This window comes from Suncus etruscus, chromosome 5 (assembly GCF_024139225.1).
Source record: "Suncus etruscus isolate mSunEtr1 chromosome 5, mSunEtr1.pri.cur, whole genome shotgun sequence".
Classification (NCBI taxonomy): Eukaryota; Metazoa; Chordata; class Mammalia; order Eulipotyphla; family Soricidae; genus Suncus; species Suncus etruscus.
The window spans coordinates 61456496-61482274 of NC_064852.1; the positions used below are offsets into that span (position 1 = coordinate 61456496).

Here is a 25779-nt window from a genome sequence, read left to right on the forward strand (position 1 = left end):
TACTTGATAGGACATTTGCCTTAAACACAGCTGACCCAGGTTTGATCTTTGGTACTCCATATAGTCCCGTGAACCTGCCAGAAGTGGTTCCTGAGTACAGAGCCAGGAGTATAAGGAGTTAGCCATAAAAACAGCCTGGTGTGACCAAAGCAAACAGACAAAACAAAATAACTTGACCAACTAATCAAGACATTCACTACCTGTGTATTTTTTCTTACCTAAGGCCAATTCTAGTTTTTAAAAATAGAATTAAAAAATGACTAAAAATTAAATTTAATTAAAGATTAAAAAATGATTCCTCAAACATAAATATTTCTCTTTGAAAAGTATCCATATGTATGCTGTTCTTTAGAGAAAGTCACAATTAGTCCTGAAGTGTAATATTTATTCATTTTCAACTTGTACCATTTGCATATCTTGCTTTCTCTATAATAGCACATTCTATTAACCACCTATATAATGCTCTTGCACTGTGTGGCTCAGATGGCATTGAAACTTTGCCATGTTACTTATTATTTTATGATTAAATGTTACCCTCACAATCCTAGTTATCCTGGCCATCATTGCAATCAGGGAGCAAAGGTATATAACAGCACGTATTTTCATTAGTCCTATTCTGATCTCTATAACTGTTGATTCACCTTCACGGATTGCTTTGTAAATGTAGTGGTCCACTGGCTTTCCAAAAACTACAATCAGCTTTATGCCTTTCATACAGATGCACATTAATATGCCCACTTTTTCTAAGCTTTCTGATCTTTTCTTCTATTGTCTGCCACAACAGTTCTATCTTTTCTACCTCCCATTGCTTTCTTTGATCTTCCAAGAAGCATTCCAGAACCTTATTAGCAGTCTCCTACGGTACTTTTCTATATAGTAGGAGCATTAAATCCTGTGTCACAAAAGACTGTTCTCATTTTGATTAATATGCTCTTATCTAGTTTCATATTTTATCACACTCTTCTTTCAGGATCCAGTTTCATAAATGCTCTTCCACTCTAGCTCTATAGGTGTGCAAATGATGCATCCTGTGAGGATGTTGGTGATAGTCCTTTGTTATGCATTGAAAACCAGCACCTTACTGACCAAGTTACTTTAGGATTGGACAAAAGTTGCCTGTGTTCAAGAAGGGAAGTGGATAGAGTTTTACTGTGAAGCCAACAAGTGATATCTTCATTATCTTCGGGCAAGGGGTAACACTAAAATCTCAAAGAAAAAAGTGTGAATCTGCTAATAAAACTAAAAAATGGGCCAGATAGATTCCCACCTTTGCTCTCCCTCTAAAAAAAAAAATTTAATACCTTGTTTTGCTACCAATGAGGTTTCTTACTAGTAAACTTTGCCTCATTATTTTGAGTAATCTTCATCAAACTTTTACTATATTTATTCAATGCTTTGTCATTACTTAGAAAGTCATCTGCATATTCACCAATTCCCCTGTATCTGGTAAACATCTCAAACATTACACCATCTGGAATAGCCAGTCTAATTTTTTTTATTAAATAATTTTTATTTTGACTAAAGTGGACTACAAATCTTTCACAGTAATATTTTGGATACATAGTGACATTGAATTAGGGGCATTCCCACCACCAGTGTTGTCCTCCCTTTACCCCTGTTTCCAGCATGCATCCCATATACCCCCTCCTTTGACTCCCTGGGCTGCTAGTGTAAGTGGTCCCTTCTGTGTCTAGCTTGTTGTTGATTGGGTTTTGATTCTGTTGTAGTTGACTTTGGATTTGGTGTTTAAGTCTGATCAGTTTTTTTAGCTAGATTTTTTTTATTTAAACAACTTTATTACATACATGATTGTGTTTGGGTTTCAGTCATGTAAAGAACACCACCCACCACCAGTGCAACATTCCCATCACCAATGTCTCAAATCTCCCTCCTCCCCACCCAACCCCCGCCTGTACTCTAGACAGACTTTCTATTTCCCTCATACATTCTCATTATTAGGATAGTTCAAAAAGTAGTTATTTCTCTAACTAAACTCATCCCTGTTTGTGGTGAGCTTCATAAGGAGAGCTGTAACTTCCAGCTCTTTTCTCTTTTGTGTCTGAAAATTATTATTGCAAGGCTGTCTTTCATTTTTCTTAAAACCCATAGATGAGTGAGACCATTCTGCATCTCTCTCTCTCTCTCTGACTTATTTCACTCAGCATAATATATTCCATGTACATCCATGTATAGGAAAATTTCATGACTTCATCTCTCCTGACAGCTGCATACTATTCCATTGTGTATATGTACCACAGTTTCTTTAGCCATTCATCTGTTGAAGGGTATCTTGGCTGTTTCCAGAGTCTTGCTATGGTAAATAGTGCTGCAATGAATATAGGTGTAAGGAAGGGATTTTTGTATTGTATTTTTATATTCCTAGGGTATATTTCTAGGAGTGGTATAGCTGGGTCATATAGGAGCTCGATTTCCAGTTTTTGGAGGAATCTCCATATTGCTTTCCATAAAGGTTGAACTAGACGGCATTCCCACCAGCAGTAGATAAGAGTTCCTTTCTCTCCACATCCCCGCCAACACTGCTTGTTCTCATTCTTTGTGATGTGTGTCAATCTCTGTGGTGTGAGATGGTACCTCATAGTTGTTTTGATTTGCATCTCCATGATGATTAGTGATGTGGAGCATTTTTTCATGTGTCTTTTGGCCATTTGTATTTCTTCTTTGTCAAAGTGTCTGTCCATTTCTTCTCCCCATCTTTTGATGGGATTAGATTTTCTTTTGTTAATTTCTGTCAGTGCCTTGTATATTTTGGAGATTAGCCCCTTGTCTGTTGGGTATTGGGTGAATAGTTTCTCCCACTCAGTGGGGGGTTCTTGTATCCTGGGCGCTATTTCTTTTGCGGTGCAGAAGCTTCTCAGTTTAATATATTCCCATCTGTTAATCTCTGCTTTCACTTCCTTGGAGAGTACAGTTTCCTCTTTGAAGATGCCTTTAGTCTCAATGTCCTGGAGTATTTTACCTACGTGTTGTTCTATATATCTTATGGTTTTGGGTCTGATATCAAGGTCTTTCATCCATTTGGATTTAACCTTCATACATGATGTTAGCTGGGGGTCTAAGTTCAATTTTTTGCAAGTGGCTAGCCAATTGTGCCAACACCAGTTGTTGAAGACGCTTTCTTTGCTCCATTAAGGATTTCTTACTCCTTTATAAATTAGGTGATTGTATGTCGAGGGAACATTCTCTGAGTATTCAAGCCTATTCCACTGATCTGAGGGCCTGTCTTTATTCCAATACCATGATGTTTTGATAACTATTGCTTTGTAGTAAAGTTTAAAGTTGGGGAAAGTAATTCCTCCCATATTCTTTTTCCCAATGATTGCTTTGGCTATTCTAGGGTGTTTATTGGCCTTTTTATACACCAATAGTAATAAGGAAGAAATAGACATTAAGTAAACAACTCCATTCACAATAGTGCCACACAAACTCAAATATCTTGGAATCAACTTGACTAAAAATGTGAAGGACCTATACAAAGAAAACTATAAAACTCTGCTCCAAGAAATAAGAGAGGACATGCAGAAATGGAAGCACATACCCTGCTCATGGATTAGCAGGATTAACATCATTAAAATGGCAATACTCCCTAAAGCATTGTACAGATTTAATGCAATCCCTCTAAAGATACCCATGACATTCTTCAAAGAAGTGGATCAGGCACTTTTGAAATTCATTTGGAACAGTTTAATTTTTAATGGCATCTTCTGTTAAATCACCCTCTTTGTCAATCAGTAAGTGATCTAGTCCCTTAAACCCAATTGAAACCACTTGTTACCAATTGTCTTAGATCAAATAATTCATATAAAAGTTTTATTGAAGAGTTTCTCAACCAATAATCTTCAAAGTAAATGAAAACCAGTGAACAAAGAGAAGTTGAATTGCAATGACTTTTGGTAACACAAGTCTCAGCCCAGTCCACAGCATACTCTGCATTTAGAGGACTTTCCCAAGATAGCCCCATATGTAGTAAAGCCTCATATGTATAGTAAAAGCCTTTGGCTTTTTGCCTCACTCTCATTGAATGTGATTAGGGTGCCACTTGAACTTATTAACCACTGTGACTTCTTGAGAGAGGTATCTCAGCAGCCAGCATTAATCAGTAAGGAAAATGTAGTTATCAATTAATTCATTATTTATTCATATAACTCATTATTTGTTCATCTAAAAACACAAAATGAACAGTACTCAGTGGCATCCATTACACCTTCCTCTGCATTATGAATGTTTTCACATACAAAGGGTGATCAAATCGAGGGCACTGATGCTTGATAACCATTATCACCTTGGTTCAGTGTGTTTATGGGATTAAGCACAGCAAAGGGTAAGGGAATGAAGAATGAAGATATATCTGGCAAATTTGAGTGTGACTTGAGAGAATAAATATTAAGAGCCTTACATTGTTGTCTTTGAGGCACTGCTGCTCAGGCAGTTCTATGACTAAAGAATAGTATAAAAGCTTCAGGAATAAAAATAAGAGAAACTAAGGGAAGGTGAGATCCTCATTTATGACCCCCCAAATCAAAATGTATGTTCATGAATTTAATTCTCTCCCTGTGAAGAATCAAATAAAGGCAATAAATATTTCTTACGGATTAATATGTTGGGTGACTTACTCCCTAAATTTAAATCAGCACTTCTTAATTTTTAACATTTCTCCTACATGATTCCTTTATTTTTATTACATAAAAAGAGAAAAAAACTGGGCCGGGTAGGTGGCGCTGGAGGTAAGGTGTCTGCCTTGCAAGCGCTAGCCAAGGAAGGACCGCGGTTCGATCCCCCGGCGTCCCATATGGTCCCCCCAAGCCAGGGGCGATTTCTGAGCACATAGCCAGGAGTAACCCCTGAGCATCGAACGGGTGTGGCCCAAAACCCCCCCCCAAAAAAAAAAAGAGAGAAAAAAACTAGTAATGAGAAATTAAAATGAAAGTATATAAAATAGATGCAGTCTTAGAGTATTTAAAGAATCATAAGAAAATACCTTTAAGCATGAGTCAGCAGGCATGCTGGTTGTAGTTCTTTGCCGAGGCATGACACTGGGGACCCAGAGGGTGACTTTCACTGAGGAGCTGGAAGGTGTCTGTTGGGCAGGAGGTCTGTCTTGGTGCCTACTGAGTTAGGAACTAAGCGTAAAAAGGGTTAAATCAGAGGAAGATAACGGATCAGGATTGGGAAATGAGGGGGTAGAAGAGACACAGGGGTAGGGGAGAGGCAATACATGATAGGGGATATATACAATATATATATGAATTGTTTATGGTTTCGGCTTGGAGTCAGTGCGGAAAGTCATGTCCACATAAAGACTGACTTTAAAGATCTATTTGAGTGTTATCATCCAAATCTTTAGCATTCTGTTTTCTTTCCTAGGAGCCATCTAGAATAAAGAACATTTTTAGATAATGCTTTAAAAGCACAGTTTTGAAAATGAGTATTGGTAAGAAAAGACACTGTTGCGGGGGGGTGGGGGGGAGCAGTATGAATAGGAGCGGAGTTTTCCTCCTCTCCCCTCCCCCCAGAGCCCAGTTGCCAGACCTGGTCCTGAAGGACAATCTGACATGGGGAGATATCGGTCTCCTGGACTAAGTGGTCAGCCCAGGAGGCCTTTAGCCAGCTGTCTTCCCAGATTCCCAGTCATACCAGTAGAAGAGGAGCAGGAGTCCTGGCATGTGGGGTCTTCTGGGTCCAGCTGCAGCCTCCCTCTCCAGTTTGAAATGCATAGAGGAGGAGTTTCCCTCCTTCCCCACCCCCCAGAGTCCAGGGGTTGATCTCATGATGGTATGCTTCAAGGATGGAGAAACTCTGAATCTCTTAGGCCACAGGAATTCCCTTTCTTCCCCAATGCTTACTATGCTTATGAAAAAAAAAGTGGGGGGAAAGCCAAACCCTGCCACTCCAGCACCCCTTCCTCCTATCATCCCTACTAGCACTGATTGTTCTTGTTCTTTGTGATGTGTGCTAGTCTCTGTGGCATCAGATGGTACCTCATTGTTGTTTTTATTTTTATCTCCCTGATGACTAGTGATGTGGAACATATTTTTATGTGCCATTTGGCCACCTGTATTTCATCTTTGAGGAAGTGTCTGTTCATTTCTTCTCCCCAATTTTTATTGGGTTAGATATTTTTCTTGTTAAGTTTTGTCAATACCTTATATATCTTACATATTAACCCCTTATCTGATGGGTATTGAGTGAATCGTTCCTTCTATTTTGTGGGTGGCCTTTGTCTACTAGTCACTATTTTCATTGTTGTAGTACCTTTTCAGTTTAATGTAGTCCCATTTGTTTATTTCTGCTTCCACTTGTTTGGAAATGGTGATTCCTCTTTTAATATGCCTTTATTCTCTATGTCATGGAATTTTTTACCTATAAGTTCTTATATATACCCTATATTTCTGGGTCTTATATCAAGGTCCTTAATCCATTAGTCTTTTACTCGTATACATGCTGTTAAATGGTGGCCCAAGTTCTATTATTGGCATGTGACTGAGCAGGTAACCCAACACCACTTCTTGAAGATGCTTTCCTTGCTCTATTTTGTGTATCTTTCTACTTTATCAAAAATTAATTGATTGTATGTCTGGGGAAGATTCTCAAGTCTATTCATTCGATCTGAGATTCTGTCTTTATTCCAAAATCATACTGTTATAATGACTATTGCTTTTAATACAATTTAAAGTGAGAGAAAGACTAATGTCTTTAGTCTTCTTCTTAAGGGTTGCCTTAGCTATTTATAAGTGTTTATTGTTCCAAATGAATTTCAGGAGTCATTGATCCAATTCTTTGAAGAATATCAAGGGTATCTTTAGAGGAATTGTAAATATGTACAATGCTTTGAGGAATAATGTTAATCCTGCCAAAACATGTACAGGGTATGTGTCTAAATTTCCTTCTGTCCTCTTTATTTCTTTTTTTTGTCCCCCAATTTACAATACAGACCAGGCAAAGGGTCTGGGTTGAGGTGTATATGGGGTGTATTTACTGTACCTCCTGTTTCTATACAGTCAGTGTAAAGAACACAGCCTGTGGTAAGCAGTGGGAGGCCTTATCTTTTCTTTTATATGTATGTATATATATATATATATATATATATATATATATATATATATATATATACCCTTCACCAGTGCAACATTCCTATCACCAATATCCCAAGTAAAGAACACAGCCTGTGGTAAGCAGTGGGAGGCCTTATCTTTTCTTTTATATATATGTATATATATATATATATATATATATATATATATATATATATATATATATATATATATATATACCCTTCACCAGTGCAACATTCCTATCACCAATATCCCAAGTGTCCTTCCTCCCCACCCCACATCGGCCTGTACTCTAGACAGGCTTTCTAATTTCCTCTTTTCTACTTTCTACTTTCCTCTTTATTTCTTGAAGCAGTACTTTGTATTTTTTTGTATAGGTGATTGAATTCTTTAGTTGACTTCAAAGTATTAGGTATGACACTACTGTGAATGGGATTGTTTTTTAAACGTCCATTTATGCTCTAGTATTATTTGTGTATAAGAAGGCTATTGATTTGGTGTGGTAATTTTGTAGCCTGTAACTTTGTTATACGAATCTACTGTTTCTAGAAGTTTTTTAGTAGAGTCATTTTACTTTCTAAGTATAGTATCATGTCATCTTCAAACAGTGGGAATTTGACTTCTTCCTTTCCTATCTGAAAGCACTTGATATCTTTTTCTTGCCTAATTGCTATGGCAAGTACTTTCAACTATGTTAAATAAGAGTGGCAAGAGGAGGCAGACTTGACTTGTACCAGACTTTCAAGAAAAAGGGTTTTACTATATCTCCATTAAGTATAATATTTTCCATTGGCTTGTGCTAAATGACCTTGAGTATACTGAGTAAAGGTCCTTAACATTCCCATTTTATTGAGAGGTTTTTTTTTATCATGAATGAGAGTTGGGCCTTATCAAATGCTTTCTAACCTCTACTGATATTATCATATGTTTTTACTTTTTGTTTGTGTTGGTTTGGTGTATTATGTTGATTTATTTGTGTATGTTAAACCATCTTTGCATCTCTGGGACAGTAAAGGAGTATGACCTTGATGAGGCATTGGACACTATTTGCTAGGATATTGTTGAGTATCTTTGCAATTGTGTTCATCAGGAATATTGGTCTGCAGTTTTCTTCTTTGCAGCATTTGTCTGCTCTAGGTTAGCCGCGTGCAAGGCAAATGCCCTACTGCTTGCACCACTGCTCGGCCCTATGTGTCATTAAATTATTTATGTAGGCCCTTTCTTCCTTTTTGATATGTGTTTTCAAAACTTTAAATTTTCCTCTTACTACCACTTTTGCTGTGACCTACAAGTTCTGATCATTGTGTTTTTCTTCTCATTTGTTTCCAGGAATTTTTTGATTACTTACTTGATTTTCTCTCTGAATCACTCATTTAGTAGTTTGCTGTTTAATTTCCAGGTGTTAAATATTTTTCTTTGTCATTCACTTGTTGTTCAGTAGTGAATTGTTTAATTTCCAGGTGTTAAAGTGTTCTTCTGTACTTCACTTCTAACTTTAGTACATTATGACCTGAAAAGACAGTTTATACAGTTATACCCTCTTGATTTTATGGAGTTACATTTTATGAGCAGTTTGTGGTCTATTCTAAAGTGCATCTATCTACCTGTGTGCATTGAAGAAAAATATGTATCAATTTTCATGGGGTGGAGAGCCAGATAGACAGATAGATAGATAGATAGATAGATAGATAGATAGATAGACAGACAGACAGACAGACAGACAGACAGACAGACAGACAGACAGACAGACAGACAGATCTACTAGGCCACTTTTTGCCATTTCTTCTTTCAGAGCTTCTATATTTTTGTTAGATGTCAGCCTGGTTAAACTATCAAAAGGTTACAGTAGGTATAACATAATAATATTAACATTATAATGTATAATAACATATATAACATATAATTATAATGTTAACATTATAATAACATTATTATTATGTTTCTATTGATTTTTTTTAAGATTTGTCAAAAATTATATTAAATATTTTGCTGTTCCCTCACTGGTCATTCGTTTTAAGGCTCTTTTTCAATATCTCCTGTTGTGTGGAGTTGTTATGCATCTCATCTTTCAGATCACTGATTTTGTCCTTTTCCACTGTTTCTCTGTTGAAGAGGCTTCCCAAATTTTGCCTCCCAAATTTTTCAGTCCTGTTATTTCTGTTTGGAGAATTCTCATTTTTATTTTCATATTCTTTCATTCCATGCTTCCTTTGAAGATTCTCCATATTTCTTCTCTAACGTACTTATCTGAGAAGCTAGATAGGTGATTGACACTTTTCGAGTCATCAGAGCTTCCATCTTCATTCTCTATAGATGTTGGAGGCCTTAAGCTTGTAATGTTATGTTGTCTACATGTTGTGCTGGGGTTTATTGACTAGAAAATACGCAGGGCCACATAGCAGAGTTAAGCAGCTGGGTTCCTCTGGCTCCATCTTTGGTGGAAGCCTCAGCTCATCTCCATTCACAATGCTTTCCACAGGCTCTTCAGGCCAGGGTGTTTTTAAGTGATGGTGGTGATTTGGGATTGAACCCACATTGAAATCAGTAAGTACTACTTTGAACAAGATTTTTATCTCTGGTCATTATAATTTTACTTAAGCCTCTTGATAATAGGTTTAAGTCTGTAAGATATAATAATTATGTTGCATTTCAAATATAAATTTTTCCAATACAAATTTTTTTGTAATTTGAATTTGTCTTTATTGGGGGTACAGGGTGTCACCTAAGTTTCCTTTTAGTCTTCCTGAGATTGTTTTTGTGATTCTTTTTTCTTTTTCTTGGCACTGCCACTGCTCTTACTGCTGCAATCAGCTTCTTCAGGGCTACTGAACTGAATGGCTCTTCCTTGAAGGAGAATTTTTGCTTCTTCTTGGCAACCTTGTTTTCAGCTTCTTTCATATCACTAGCTAGACACTTCTTCCTCTTGGGAAGACTACAGTGACAATTGTCTCTTCAAGATGATCATTGTTAATTTGCTCTTCCTTAGAAAATGCCTTTTTCTCCTTGGGTTTGGAGATGTAGGGCTCTTCATCCATCCCATTCTCTTGAGGCACCTCCATTATTTTTTTTCTTTTGCTTCTTTTTGAGCCTTTCACTTGGCTCCTCACACTTCTCAGGGGCAGAAGTCTTGGGGGTGCTGTTTTCTGAAGAGGCAAGGGCAGCTGCAGCCAAGCATTTCTTTTCCTTCTTGAAGCATTTCTCTCTTCCTTCTCCAGCTTCCTGGGAATCTCAGCAGCCGCTTTCTTTGCCTCAACCATTGCCTCCTTCATGACAACCAAATTCTTCCGTGGAGTCACTCCCGTCTCAGAGAAGGATAGTAGTTCTTCAACTTGGTCTCAAAGTTCCTCACCAAACACACTTGTCGGCACCTCAGAGAAGCAATTGTGAGGCAATACTGTATTTATTTTTTGCCAGGTATCGGAAATATTCGACCTTTGCTCATGGCAGCTGTTCGACCAACCAATGAAAGTAGAGTGGAAAATGAGTCCATATTTTGGGGTGTTGTCCCTTGTCTTTAAGACTGTGAAAATATGGGGCCGGGCGGTGGCGCTAAAGGTAAGGTGCCTGCCTTACCTGCGCTAGCCTAGGACGGGCCGCGGTTTGATCCCCCAGCGTCCCATATGGTCCCCCAAGCCAGGAGCGACTTCTGAGCGCATAGCCAGGAGTAACCCCTGAGCGTCACCGGGTGTGGCCCAAAAACCAAAAAAAAAAAAAAAAAGAAAAAAAAAAGACTGTGAAAATATGCTGGGCCCTGGGAATCACTCAAGGAAATACAATAGTTGTAGAAAGCATGATTGACTTCTAGCAACATATATTGAAAGATTCATGATTTAACAAGTGGCCACACTGTACAATGTCTGTCTTTGCTTCTGCTGAAATCCAAGAGCACTCTAGGTTATTCCAATTAAAGTAAAAAATTTTCTGAATATTCTATAAATGTATCCTTTAATATTTTTATGACAGCTTAAAATTACAAGCACACTCTGACTGTGTAATAATGGCCACACTCACTGAAATCTTCACTCAGACTTTCTTTTCTTTGACTGCATGGAGCTGGCTCATCCTATGAATTTCAATATTTCATGTAAGTCTCAGAGCCAACTCATGTTCTTCCAACATTAGGATTTGCCATAGAGCGTCAGGATTGAATGATAATTCTTTGCCCTTTTCTTGACCTGAGTCTCCAATTCTTCTCTTCTTTAAAGTAGTAGAAAATGAAAGGGGGGTAGAAAATAAAATGGTAGAAAGCAATATTAAATGTTTCTTATGCTTGCTGAGTGATCAACTTGTTTAGATACAGTTTAAGAAACCTTATGACAAATCTGCTGGTGAAAGATACAATCAGTATGTCACAGCAGCATCAGATTGTTGTGACAATATCTAAATACTCTCAATTTCTTTTTTATTGTAACAATTTATTCAAGAGACAAAATTGATTAACATATTGAGGTAAACTTAAATAACATAATATAGTAACATAACATAACATTTAATTAATATAATATAATAATACATGTAAGTCAAAGAACATTTCTAAATAAAACATAACTTTTTTGATCATAATGACTTACATATCTTTCACAGTAGTATTTTAGGTACATATTAACATTGAATCAGGGGAATATCCATCACCCCCAGTGTTGTCCTCCCTCCATTCCTGTTCCCAAGCATATATCCCTTTCTTCCTCCTTTATCCCCCAGAATGCTAGTTTAACTAAAAGCATTTATGTTAACACTAATGTAAACCTTTTTTCTTTTTTTTTTTTTTTGCAGTTTCAGACATTTTTACTAGTGGTTTCTTAAAGGTTTAGAGTTAAAGGAGCACTGTATAAACAATATTAGAGTGGCAATTATCATTTGCATGGGCCCACCAAAGTATGGGGGACATGGAAAGAAAAAACTTTTGGCCTAAGTACAAGGAGAATGTACCCCTGAAGTTTCCTGACATAAGACCATTTCTAGGCTCCAATTCTGGTTTGTCTGTAGTGCCCATACAGTTATATTTTTCACAGTCTCTGTTGTTGGTATCCTGTTTCTGTATTGAAGGTCCTGGAATCTGTATATCCTACATTGAAGTCACGATAGTGCAGAGCGGTGTCTAATTTCAACTCACAATGAAAGGGCAATGCAGAAAGCCCTGTCCAGTACGCAGGTGTTGTTGTTGTTTAAATCTTCTCAGTGTTAAGGGAAGACTCTTTTGAGTAAATCGATGTCAGAGCAGCAGTAGGGTCTTCCCTGGTAGAGAATTACTTCCAGGTGATGTCATAGACAACTTTGGATGTTTTGTAAATGGCTTCCCTGGTTCAGGGGTGACTGGAAAATGCCCAAACCTCTGAGGACTGTGCCAGGGCATCATGTCATGTTCAGGGTGTAAGGTTCCATTGCACCACTAGAGTTGTGTGTTCCTATCTCTATTAGATAAGAACTTATTTGTAGGTATAGTATTTTCCATTTTAATGTGCCAATGCAAACAAGAAATAATGCCACCTGGCTTTATCAGCGCATAAGGGGGCCACAGAAACAAGTCCAGAAATCCCCGTGACCTGGTTCAAACATAAGCATTAAACTGAGGGACTCTTTCACCAACATTCCTTATTGAACAGTTCACAAAGGGAAAAAAAGATAAAAAGTGGAGAAAATAAGCAATCTAACTTAAGACAAATTGTCACTGTTTAAGAAAATTTGTGTGTTCCCATCTCTATAAGAACGTGTTTGTATATTATTTCCCATTTTAATGTGCCTATGCAAAGGAAGAACAGTATCGCAAGGCAAGATTGGTGCCTATGGGGATGCTAGAACAAGTCCAACAATCCAATTGACATGGTTCTTATATAAACATTAAATGGAGGGACACTTCTACAAACTTCCTTATTTAACAAATAACAAAGGGAAGGAAAGATGGAGAGGGACACTTTCACCAAAATACCTTATTGAACAGTTCACAAAGAGGAGAAAAGATAAAAAGTGGGGAAAATAAACAATCTAGCTTAAGACAGTGTACTCAATTGTCACCGTTTATAAGAACTAATCAGAACCCTAGTATGGTAGAAACCACAGTTACACAATAAAAGAAGGAAGAGGCCAGGAGGCCATTGAGAGTAAACAAATAGGTAAAGAGTACTGGCCTCTTCCCAGCCTGAGAGTTCATCCTCTCATTTTTATTTTGAAAATATATGGTACCCCCACCCGAAATGGTCTCTTCCCAAACTAAAAGTCCATCCTCCCATTTTATTTTAAATATATATGGTTTTTGAAATGGAGACCAATGAGAAAAAAAAATACCAGTGAATATCACCACGTAATGTCCCAACATACACCAGTGCTGCATCGGCCCACCATCCACCCATGTGTCCCCCACTTAGTGTCGGGAGAGAAAGGGGGAAAGCCTGAGGACCACGATAGGCTGGCAACCAGGGAAGACCTGGAGTAGGGGAGGAAATAAGGGAATGGCTGGAGGCCTGCCAAGCTTCCCAGCACCCCCCAAGCTAGGGAAAATGCCTGCGGTCTGGGGTGTCCCTTAACCCCATACCTGAGAAGAGCAGGCCTCCAGGATCAAAACACCAGAAGCAGCTATCTGCCCGGCCCCTCCCTCTGCTCCTCCTCCCTAGAGTAGGGAGGGGGGGAAAGACTGGAGGCCCCTAATAGAGTCCACCTGGAACCCACAGCAGGCCACCTGAGGTGGCATTCAGGCCGGGCCTAGAATACTCTTAATTTCTAAACTCTTGTGGGAATCATAGGATGATACTTTTTTTTAACTGTTTTCTTTTGAACTGCTTATTCTTTAAACAAATAATGAGAGCACTATCAGTTATTATTTTAATTTTCTCTGCTTGATTTATTATTTTATTTTATGAATTCTATAACATTTATGAAAATTTCCTCTAAAACTCCCTATGATTTCCAAATTTTTATTTTTCTACTCAAATATAACCCTTAATGGTGGTGAAATAATATTTTCGTGATATGTGCACAATAAGCGTTCTGAAATCTGCTGATGTTTCCTATCTGTTTCCAAATAGAAAAAAAATTTCTTATGTTAGAAAACTCGTTGATGTAAGCCAAAGGCTGATTGAATATTATGACTGTATAAATCAATCCATACAGCTGTAAAAATATTCTAGTGCATTTTATGTAGATAATTTGCAATTAAAAATTCATTAGCAGTATAAATAGAGATAAATAATGACAAAATTGTCTGACCAGGTGTGCCAAAATAAAGATGAGAAAGGCAGGTTAAAAGTAAAGTTAAATACTTCCTATAAAGCTGTCCATTTCTGTATTTTATCAACTAAAAAACATTAAAGTCAATTCAGATAGTTCTAAGACAAATATATTGACAGAAATGAATGAAGATGAATGAAAGTAGGAAAAGAAGTATACAGAAGTATACAGTATAAGAAGTATAGCAACAGGAAACCAAAGAAAGAAGTGTAAATTTTCCAGCTTAAAGAAAACCAATATTTTTATTTCAGTGATGATATCTACAAATACTCAATGTTTAGTAAACCTAAATGAAATACTAATGCTTCAGGAAAAAAAGCTAAGCAAGAGGAATGGACATCAATAATAGTATCACATTACCAGAACTAGAAATCATTCATAAAGCTATTGAGTTAAAATTTGTTTTCCTTCCAAAGTGCCTTATATAATTAGAATGGGGGCATGTTTGCCATGTCTGTAAGCATGATTGTTCTCCTGTGATCCAATCTAAGAAAAAAATGATGCTAGATAGAATTGCAATATTGTGCATTCGGGAAGTGACATTCATACTGGCATCTTCATTTCAATTCATTCTATGAAACTTACTGTTCCAGGGATCTGATTTTCACATCATAATATGAATATTCAAAATGCTACTTTACATACCACATATGGTCAGGATTTAAGTGATTTCTCCCTAGACTGGAGGGATTTCTCAAGCAAATCTCTGTGTGTTCTTTGAAATATTTTCACTTAAAAAAGGTTTAGAAAGATTCTTTTAAACAACCAAAGGAAAAAAATATATGAACTAGATACAAACATTTTTCTACTCATATTTTTAAAGACTAATCCGATATTGTTGGAACTTTTACCAGTAAAATTCTAAAATCATTAACATAAAAATAAAAATAAAAATAAGATGCTGAAATCAGATTATAGAATTGAACACAATACAGAAAATAAATATAAAAATGGCAAAAGCTATGAATACAATCCCTGTGGGCATGATAGAATGTGTTATTGAAACCAGGCTAAATATCAGTTAATTAACTGAAATGCTCAGGGCATGACAGAATCTAGTTCACTTAAATTTTCTAGGTATTGACACTTTCTTTAAAAGAAAATTCCTCATTTATAGAGGTTAAGAGATACACTAGGGTTAAGGTACTATCCTTTTGTGCAGCTGACCCTAGTTCAAAAAGAGAGCACAGATCTACTTAGCATTATGTGGAGATCCCCCCAAATTCTCTTAAATATCTAAAAATCATACTGAAATACTTCTTCAAATTATAATAATAAATTCAAGAAGATTTAAGTTGATGTTATCATTTTATTATAATACCTATGGACATTTAAATTTTATAATACCTATGGATATTTAAATTTTCTGCATAATTAAATTATACCAGGAACTGGAGAGATAGGACAGGGATTACAATACACAGCTTCAATTTGCATGCAGGCAGACTGGATTTGATCCTAGCCCCACATGATCCTTCAAACATCACCTAGTGCATTTCTTCTGAACCCAAGAACTACCAATCATGGCCCAGGTAATCAATCAGAAGCAGTAAAAAGCTTAAGAAGTAGCACATCTTTGTGTCCTCACATTGAGCCATCGATCCAATTGGCTGAGAATTGCCTGGAGCTACCCCTAGGAACCTTGACCAAGAATAACAAAATAGAGGAAAACTTATTTCTGCTGTGTCTCAGAAGCACAGCAGATAGATATCTTGGGCCTTCTCTCTGCTGTCCTGTGGCCTGGGATTTTGATTCTCTTTGGCATTTTCCCCCATGGGCTCCTATTCTTCAGAGGTGAGCCATCCCCCTTACAAAGGGTGGAGCTAGCTAATTTCTTCTATGTATCAAAAGCCTGGCAGACATCTTGGACCTTCTCTCTGCTGCCCTGTGTCCTGGGATTTTGATCCACTTCAGCATTCTTCCCTGTGGGCTCATCTTCTTCAGAGGTGAAGCATCCCTCCAAAAAAAAGTGGAGCTAGCTGATATCTACAGTGTGTCAGAAGCACACCAGACATCTTGAGCTTTGTCTCTGCTGTCCAGCAGCTTGGTATTTTGATCCTCTTCAGCATTCTTCCCTAAGGATTCGTCTTCTTCAGAGGTGAGCATTCACCCCCCCCCCCTCCACACACACACACAAAGTGTGGAACCAAAAGAGCAAGGCCGCTCATCTTCTAGTCAATGAATACCACCATAACATGTAGAAAATTTACAATAAAGGCATGACAATGGAGAAACAATGCAGACCAACACCAGGCATAGAGAATGAAGATGGAAACTCTGATGACCCAAAAACAGTCAACCACCAAGTTAGTCTCTCAGATATGGAGTTTAGAGAAGAAATATGGAGGATGTTTATAGAACTCAAAGAAAGAATAGATCAAGCTGAACAGAACACAAATAAGAGGATATGAAGATAGAAATCAGAAAACTCGAAACTAAAATATCAGGTCTGAAAAACACAGTAGACAAATTGAAAACCTCAATGAAAAGCCTAACAGGGTAAAAGCAGCTGAGGATAGAATCAGTGAGCTGGAAGATGAGATGCATAGCAACTCCACACAGCAGAAGGTATTGAAAAAAAGCCTTAAAGCAAATGATCACACAATGGAAAAATTACTCAAAGAATGTGAAAAGATGAAAATAGAAGTCTTTGATAAGCTCAACAGAAGCAACGTAAGAATCATTGAAGTCCCAGAGACCCAAAAAGAAAATCCCCAGGAAGAATCAACAGTCAAGAACGTAATTGTAGAGAAACTACCAGAGCTAAAGACTACTGCAAGCAAATCCTGCATTCCCAAAGAGTACCAAGAAAGACACCCTAGGAAAATCACCCCAAAACACAACCTTGTCACAATAATGAATCCCACAGTTAGAGATAGAATACTGAAAGCAGCAAGATCAAAAAGGGAAATTACATTCAAGGGAGCATCCTTGAGATTTACAGCAGATCTATAACAAGAAAACCTTCAGGCCAGAAGGCAGTGGTGGCAGATAGTGACAGAACTCAATGAAATAAATGCTTCATCTAGAATACTGCATACAGCAAGTCTCACTTTCAGGTTTGAAGGAAGTATATGTAGCTTTACGGATAAGCAACAGCTCAAAAACTTTGCAGACTCAAAACCAGTCTTAAAAGAAAAACTGAAATGTCTACTTTAATATGATTGACCATCAATAGTACCAAACTTCTACACAAATATAGCACTATAAATCCCATGACAATTATCTCTCTCAATGTCAATGGACTAAATGCACCAGTTAAGAGACACAGAATGGCTAAATGAATCAAAGAACTGAATCCAACCTTCTGCAAGAAACACACCTGAACAGTCAAAACAAACATAGACTCAAAATTAAAGGTTGGGGGAAAATCATCCAAGCAAACAACACACTTAAAAAAGCTGGAGTGGCCATCCTAATAGCAGATGACACTTGTCCCCTGGCCACCATCTTTTCTTTTTTCTTTTCTTCTTAATTTCTATTTAAAAAATGCAGAAATGTGAGGTAAAACAAAGTAATCCATGTCCCAAGTTTCTATAAAAAAAAAAGGAGGGAGTACCTATTTAAAAGATAGCAAAGAAAAAATACTATTTTATGAGGCATTTATTATAAGTACGGGGAGATATTAATTAAGATATATGATCTACTAGAATTAGAATTGAGTTATAAATGTAAATGATGCATTTTAAACTATTTTTTATTTTAAGAAGCTTATACAAAATTATTAAAACCCTCTTATATTTTGCCAAATATGAAGTTGAGGAATAAAAAATATCATGAGGTATCTTTATATGTTATAAAAGAACATTTTAAAACCAATACCACAAAGCCAAGTTAAAAACATAACTGAAAAACAAAGCAAATCAATCTACTATGATAGAGCTGAGAAAATAAGAACAGAATTCAGTAAAGGGAAGATGTTAAATTACAAGTGAAGCATTTGATTTGACCAAGATGAGATTTGGAACGGTTGTATTGTTACAATTGAGTTCTTGAAGACAGAGAAGATTGAGTTAGAAATTATGCCAAGAAGAAATGATTGTCTTCCCTCTGTTGGCAGAAAAGACTCTGGGAGGGAATGAATTTCCCACAAAGCATAACTTGAACCAAACCATCAGTCAAGGTAAATGCAGAGGAAAACTCAACTCAACAGCTCTATTGAAGCATTCTGCTGCCTTTTTTGGCTGAAAGCTTTAGTACCAAAAACTAGAGGAGCCATCTATGGTATAAAATAACTGACAGTTCACTCTGTAAAAAAGCTCAACATACATACTTTTATAATGCCATTGCCAAGACAGGCTTCCATTCATTAATCCAAAAGATATTTTCTGATACCTGTGGCATGTCCTATTCTGGGAGATAATGTTACAATGGAAAAACGAAACAAAAATTCTTGCTTTTATTATGAAATTTATATTACTTTATAAGAGACAGAACATAATTAAAGAACATGTTATAGGCTATTACACTTTATGAAAAATTGGAGCAGATGATAAAAATAATAACATAGAAAGCACTAGATTTCTTGAAAAGAAGACAATGAGGAAATATCTGTAAGGTATTTGGGAATAAAAATGCATGGGTTAAACTAAAGGTATGATTTTAAGATCCTAAATCTGTAACATGCTTCATGTATTCTAGGAGCAGCAAGTTATCTAGAACAACTAGTGGAAAATAAGTAGAGATTGAAAGGTTGTGAGAGAGAAGTAGACAATAAAGGACATTAGAAGCTTAGGGTAGGGATGAAATATCACTCCAATAGGAACAAAAAAAAAGTGTTTTGAAAGTGTACCTTTGGGGCCAGTGAGGTGGCACTAGAGGTAAGATGTCTGCCTTGCAAATGCTAGCCAAGGAAGGACCGCAGTTTGATCCCCTGGCGTTCCATATGGTCCCCCAAGCCAGGGGCAATTTCTGAGCGCTTAGCCAGGAGTAACCCCTGAGCATCAAACAGGTGTGGCACCAAAAAAAAAAAGTGTTCCTTTCTAGAAGGAACTTTCTTTGAGTAAGAAACCTGAGTAGACATAGGTGGAAACAGGAAGACTGTTATTAACCATCAGGATTTCAGATAGAAAACTGTAACAACAAATAAAACAATGGAAACAGAAGATGAATAGGAAAAGAGATGTTGTATTCTTGAAATAAATCTTAAACATAAATAATTGTACGTTACAGAGATGACAGGGTAAAAAATAGCCTACCAAGTTGCTTTCCTGGCCTGAATAGCTAGAAGATACAATGGTCATCTACTGAGATTGGTAAGAAAAAAAAGTACCTCAATGGTGTGAATCAAATATTGGATGTGTTCTAAGTATGTATTATACATCTAGGTGGATTCAAAAAGCTTCAAGACAAATATATAGCGCTCAAGATCAAAGCAAAAACTGAGACTAGAGAGAAAATTGGGGTGCCAAGATTGTATATCTAGTAGATAAGGACAATTCGAAAACTAGTAGAGTGAGCATATTGATGGATGAGGTTTAAATGTCTTAATATAGATAGTGTGATAGAGACTTTACCTTCCTCTAAATAAAAGTTTTAAAAATATTAAAAAATAAGCAGTGCCCAACCTTCAAACAACATACATTTCTCAAGTGTTCGTCTATAAAACAGATATAATACCTAATATAAGTCATATTATTATAATCTTTTAAAAGGTAAAAATGCCATTTTATAATGATATAAAGTCATTTATAAAACATTGGAGCTAGATAGCCTTGCAAAGAAGTTTGATGCACTGGAAAGTGAGTTCTTCCTTGTGTTTAATTTCTGCTTAAAAACTGTTCACTCCTTAATTGCAATAGCTATTTTAGTTCTATGAGGAAATATAAAGAATATAGGCATGGTGAAGAACAACAAAAGTAAGTAGGAACATTGATATAAAAAAGTCACCTTCACAGCCATGAACTTTATACTTGTAGGATTTATATTAAATGAGAGGTATTACAACATTTATAATTCTAAAGTCAACTAACCAACCACCAAATATAAATACTAAGAGACATACGGATGGAACTGAGGAGGGTGCAGATTAACCAGAGGCAATTCAACAGAAAAAAATAGATTCATAGAAATTATGTAAGAGAGACAAACAGTGTTCAGTCCAGAAAATAAATGTGTTTTATGAGGGAAACTGGGTCAAATTCTGGTAACTGACTCTGTAATTTGAGGACTGAGGAATGGTGATAGATAGGCCATTAAAGAGCATACCAAAAATATTTTTATAGATGGGAGACTTATACTAAAACTATAAGAAACTATATGAAAATTTTAAGTCACTTTTGAAAGAGAAAATTAGAAAATGAAAACTTGTTGCATTAAATAATTAACGATGGTTGCTGGATAGAGGTGGATGAGGGATGAGGCTTCAAAAACTAATCATGTTCATAAAATGAAAGAATCAATATTGTCAAAATAATCATTCTACCTAAATAATATTAATTCAACACAACTCCCATTCAAATTTTAATGACATTCTTCAAGGACATATAATAGTGAATGATAAAGATTGCATGGTATAAAACTCCACAAATAGACAAAAAATAGTGAGAAATAATAAATTGGGAAGTATTTCATAACTAACTTGAAACTGTACTATAAAACTGAAGTAATCAAAGCAGCATGTTACTGAAATTAGGATATATGGAGGCAGGAGTTTTGGACCACACCTAGTGGTCAAGGCTTACTCCTGGCAGTAATAATGGCACTTGGAAGAGATAGAGAAGAAAGAAAGAAAGGAAGAAAAGAAAGAAAGAAAGAAAGAAAGAAAGAAAGAAAGAAAGAAAGAAAGAAAGAAAGAAAGAAAGAAAGAAAGAAAGAAAGAAAGAAAGAAAGAAAGAAAGAAAGAAAGAAAGAAAGAAAGGAAGGAAGGAAGGAAGGAAGGAAGGAAGGAAGGAAGGAAGGAAGGAAGGAAGGAAGGAAGGAAGGAAGGAAGGAAGGAAGGAAGGAAGGAAGGAAGGAAGGAAGGAAGGAAGGAAGGAAGGAAGGAAGGAAGGAAGTAAGAAAGAAAGAAAGAAAGAAAGAAAGAAAGAAAGAAAGAAAGAAAGAAAGAAAGAAAGAAAGAAAGAAAGAAAGAAAGAAAGAAAGAAAGAAAGAAAGAAAGAAAGAAAGAAAAAGAAAATGAAAGAAAAAGGTAAAGAAGAAAGACGTAAAATCACCTAAAAGTTATTTAAATGCATAGAAAAGGATAATTTTTGAATGGTAATAACAAAAGCATGTTTAAATAGGTTTAAGAAATAAGAGAGGGGATCCAGAGAGATAGCATGGAGGTAAGGCATTTGCCTTTTATGAAGAAGGATGGTGGTTCGAATCCGGGCATCCCATATGGTCCCCCGAGCCTGCCAGGAGTGATTTCTGAGCCTGAAGCCAGGAGTAACCTCTGAGCGCGGCCTGGTGTGACCCAAATAAAACAAAAACAAAACAAAACAAAAAAGAAATGAGAGGGTACAGAGTGATACTATAAGAGTAAGGTCCTGCATACTGCCAACCTGAGTTCAATCCTTGACATCATAAATGGTGGCCCAATTCCCATCAGGAATGATTCCTGAGTGCAGAGCCAGGAGTAACTTCTAAGCACCACTGGGTCCAAAAACAAACAAATAGAAAAGAAAGGAAATACCCAGAAAGCTAGACCTAGTACACTAGGTTGGAAGCTTGCTTTGCATGCAGCCAATTTAGGACTGATAGTCCTGCCAGGAATGATTCCTAGAACATGATCAGTAAATCGTGAGTACTGCGATTATTTATTAGTATTTGTGGCTCCCCAAAAATACCAAAAACAGAAGGAAGAAAGAAAGAAAAAAGGAAATACTATGAGTAGAGAAATTGGGCATAGATCATTAATAGGGAAAGAACAAATCAAGAATCACATACTTCAGGAAACTGTTTACTGTTGTGCCAGGTATTGAACCAGGATTTATGTAGACTTATAATCTCACACCAAGCCATAGATTATTCTTTGTTGTTTTTTTACACATTTTTGTGGTGGTGCCATATTCAGCAGTGCTCATAGGCAACTCCCAGCCCAGTTGTTGGTTAGCTCTCTTAGTGGTGCTCAGGAAGTCATGAAGGGATGGTACTGAGCTCAGGTCAAGCCTCTTACATGCAAACCATGTGCTCTTTAATCTTTCTGTGCATGGATCAGCCTTTAGTCTAGCCATCCAGAAGAAAAGAAATGGAGTTTTACTTAGAGAAGAATGTAGAGTTCAAAAAGGGTTAAGTGCTTGGGTTAACAGTGGGAATGATATCTTTGACAGGGACAAGATGTAATGCAAGAAAGAACACAGAAAAGTGACAGTGCATTACCATTGATGTGCTTAGGGATAACAAAATTCCATTTCCCTCTATTCAAATGCTATTATCTATAACTCTGGTACACAAATTGAACTGTCCAACACATGTCTATAGGTCCCATCCATTTCAGAGCATCCATTGTGCCAACAACTGAACTCTTCATACACATAATACAGCTAAATGACACATATTAAAGTACCTGGACTGTGAAGTCAAACAGGCCTGGATATGAATTCCTGCTCTGTCATTATCTGAGAGTTCTTCACCTACTCCTAACTTCCTGAACTGAGAATAACTCTATCCCTTAGGGGTGGGGAAAGATAAATGTGTGTTCAGTAAGTTGTCCTGCAGGGTTAGCTACTATAATCATTAATTTCTCTTCTTCCTACATATTTTTAACTAAGAGTCTTCTAGGTATAGTGCATCAGGAAACAGGTACATATGGGTAAGAATATGACTGCAAGATAATTGCCAAGACCAAAGAAATATTTTTATGGCTTCATGATTTTTTTAAGTGATCTGGTCAGATAAAGATAACTTTGGTTCTCCATTCATTTGTGGAAGAAATAGGAGCAAAGACTTTGCCCTTTTAAATGTTTTATTAAGCAAGATGTGTGCCTGCCCTAGACAACCTCTGTAATAGTTTCTGTGGCACTCTTGATAGGGGATGATTTCAAACTACCTGAGCACACTAGAATCTGTTCTTTCCCAGGGCAAAGACCTCTTGATTCATTCATCATAGAACCTGTGTCAAGTGACTTTCTCTGTCTTTATCATGTTACCTCCTAGCCCTGTGCCAGCATATGGTATAGTATGTGCAAATTATTAAACAGCTGTATCTGTAATACATATATATGTTTGTGTGTATTATATATATCATATATCCTATGGGATACAGATAAGGCGCTATAATTTTATGGAGGAAATTGGTGTAACAGGTAGAAGAGAATCATTATTGTGTTGTGTCCACAATTTGTGGTTCCTATTGTCATACAATACAATGTATTTAAAGTGTCACTTCCCATAAACCAAAAGGAGTATTTTTGTAAGAGGACAAAGTTCAGAAAGTATCTTGGTTTTTAGAGGCTTTTCATATGCTGTTTCTTTTACTATGAGGAATCTGTTCACAGAAGTATATTTAATTTTGGCTGCAGTTTTCTGTTCACATTTACCTGCTCCACACAATGAAAATATTACCTACACCTACTCACTTGGCTAAGAAAAAATATTCTGTAATTTCCAGAGACTAAGCAACTTTAGGCACGTATCACAGTTCTTATATGTTTTTGTATTTAATGCTCTCTTTCATGTGCATATCAATCCTCACCTCACTCAGCTCACTCTTTTTTTATCTTTTTCTTTTTCTTTTCTTTTCACTTTTTTTTGAAGGGGACACACCCTGCAGTGCACAGGGTTTACTACTGGCCTATGCCCATAAATTGCTCTTAGCATGCTCTGAGGACCTGAGGGGATACCGGGAATCAAACCCAGGTCCATCCCAGGATGGCTGCTTGCAAGACAAATGTTCTACCACTATGCTATCACTCTGACCTTTGGATTTCTAATCACTAACACTTCTGTACCTCACTTACTTATTCAGTTAACAATTAATAAATAAGGTTCCATTCATTTAGTTTTCCTTTAAGTACCAACTTAATATGATGATGCCAATATTCAAGCTTTTTTTTCAATTATTATTGAGTGTATTTGAAACAAGCATGTTTTATATATTTTACATACACACAAATGCTATTAAAATACATAAAACAACACAGAATCACTGACAGGTAATTATTTTCTTTGATTTTGCTGAAATTATTAGGTTGAACCATAAGCATGCTACTTTCAAAATGTTTAATAAAAATAATCAAAAGTATGATTGATTTACTTTGGATGACAATTAGTGATGATTGACCGTTCGTTGGACATAATATTAAAGATATATTGTTTATTAACTGTATAGCTTTGTGTAATATTTCAGCCTAGTGGAGAGTTTGCTTCAACTTAACTTAAGTGAATTAAATAGGAAGTTGTATGGATTAAATAAAACTGTGTATAAAATGCCATTTTCATAGTCAATATAGTAGGCATTCAATTAAATAAATATTAGGTTCAAATTATAAGTTCAATTAAACAGGCCTTGTCATATTACTCAATAGCAAAATCACATAAGCAGTTGAAAAGTAAGTAGAGAAGTCATTTTTCATAAAAGAATATGAGTGTTCAACAAGTGTATGCAATGTACTCAGCATCATGTTTTATCAGAAAATACAAACCAAAATCAATAAAATATCCCATAAGTTTTGGGTTGAGTACTAGCAAAAAAAAAAAAAAAAGACAGGAAAGTACTTAAAACCATGTACAAATTTGGGTTTTTTTCTGGGAGGGGTGGTTTTTGGGTCACACCCTGAGGTACTCAGGGGTTACTCTTGGCTCTACACTCAGAAATTGCCCCTGTCAGGCTTGGGGGACCATATGGGATGCTGGGATTCAAACCATCATCTGTGCTGGGTTGGCCACTATGTTATCTCTCTGGCCCTTCTGCTACAAATTTGTAGAAAATTAAGTTTATGCAGGTACTCTGGGAAAGGGAGGTTTAATCAAATCTTAAAAATAGAATTCCCAGGCTGGAGACTATATCCAAAAAAGATAAAACCATAAACTCAAAAATATATCTGCCTTCCCGTGTTCACTGAAACTACTCATGATAGCCAAGATATTAAAATATCCATTGATAGATAAAAAGGATAAAAAAGTATTAACTATGCATAATTACATAGCTATACATATGTATAGAATATATGTATATGTGTGTATATATATAGTCACATGGGACTTAAGATCATTAAAGTCAACAACAAACTGCGTATATGAAGGTGGCACCAGTGATATTTGTGTAGCTGCACTCCATGATGTTCACACAACAATGTAATTTTCTAACAAGGGCATTGTCACAACATATCCTAATTGTTAATCAGCTTGTTACTGAATAGTTACTAGAATAACTGTAGATGGTTAGCTCCTGCATAGGTATAAGTAGTTATGTAGGATGTTTATAGGAATAGATAGGTATAGACGAGGTAGATAGATATGAACCTAAAAAGGAATGTTGTTCAGCAGTAAAAGAAAAAAATTCTGATTTCTATCAGATGGGTGGTTCAGAATATGTCACGTAATGCCAACTTGCCACCTCTGACTT

The 25779-nt window shown here is 36.4% G+C and overlaps 1 long non-coding RNA gene and 1 other non-coding gene across 2 annotated transcripts in view; one reads left to right on the top strand and one right to left on the bottom strand.

Annotated features, from left to right (window-relative positions):
• LOC126008889 (uncharacterized) overlaps positions 1–25779 on the top strand; it is a 681047-nt gene that overhangs the window by 446116 nt on the left and 209152 nt on the right. The gene's annotated exons all lie outside the window — the stretch shown is intronic.
• LOC126010045 (small nucleolar RNA SNORA51) lies at positions 6925–7057 on the bottom strand. The gene has a single exon (XR_007496185.1). It is a non-coding gene; the product is annotated as a small nucleolar RNA SNORA51 (small nucleolar RNA).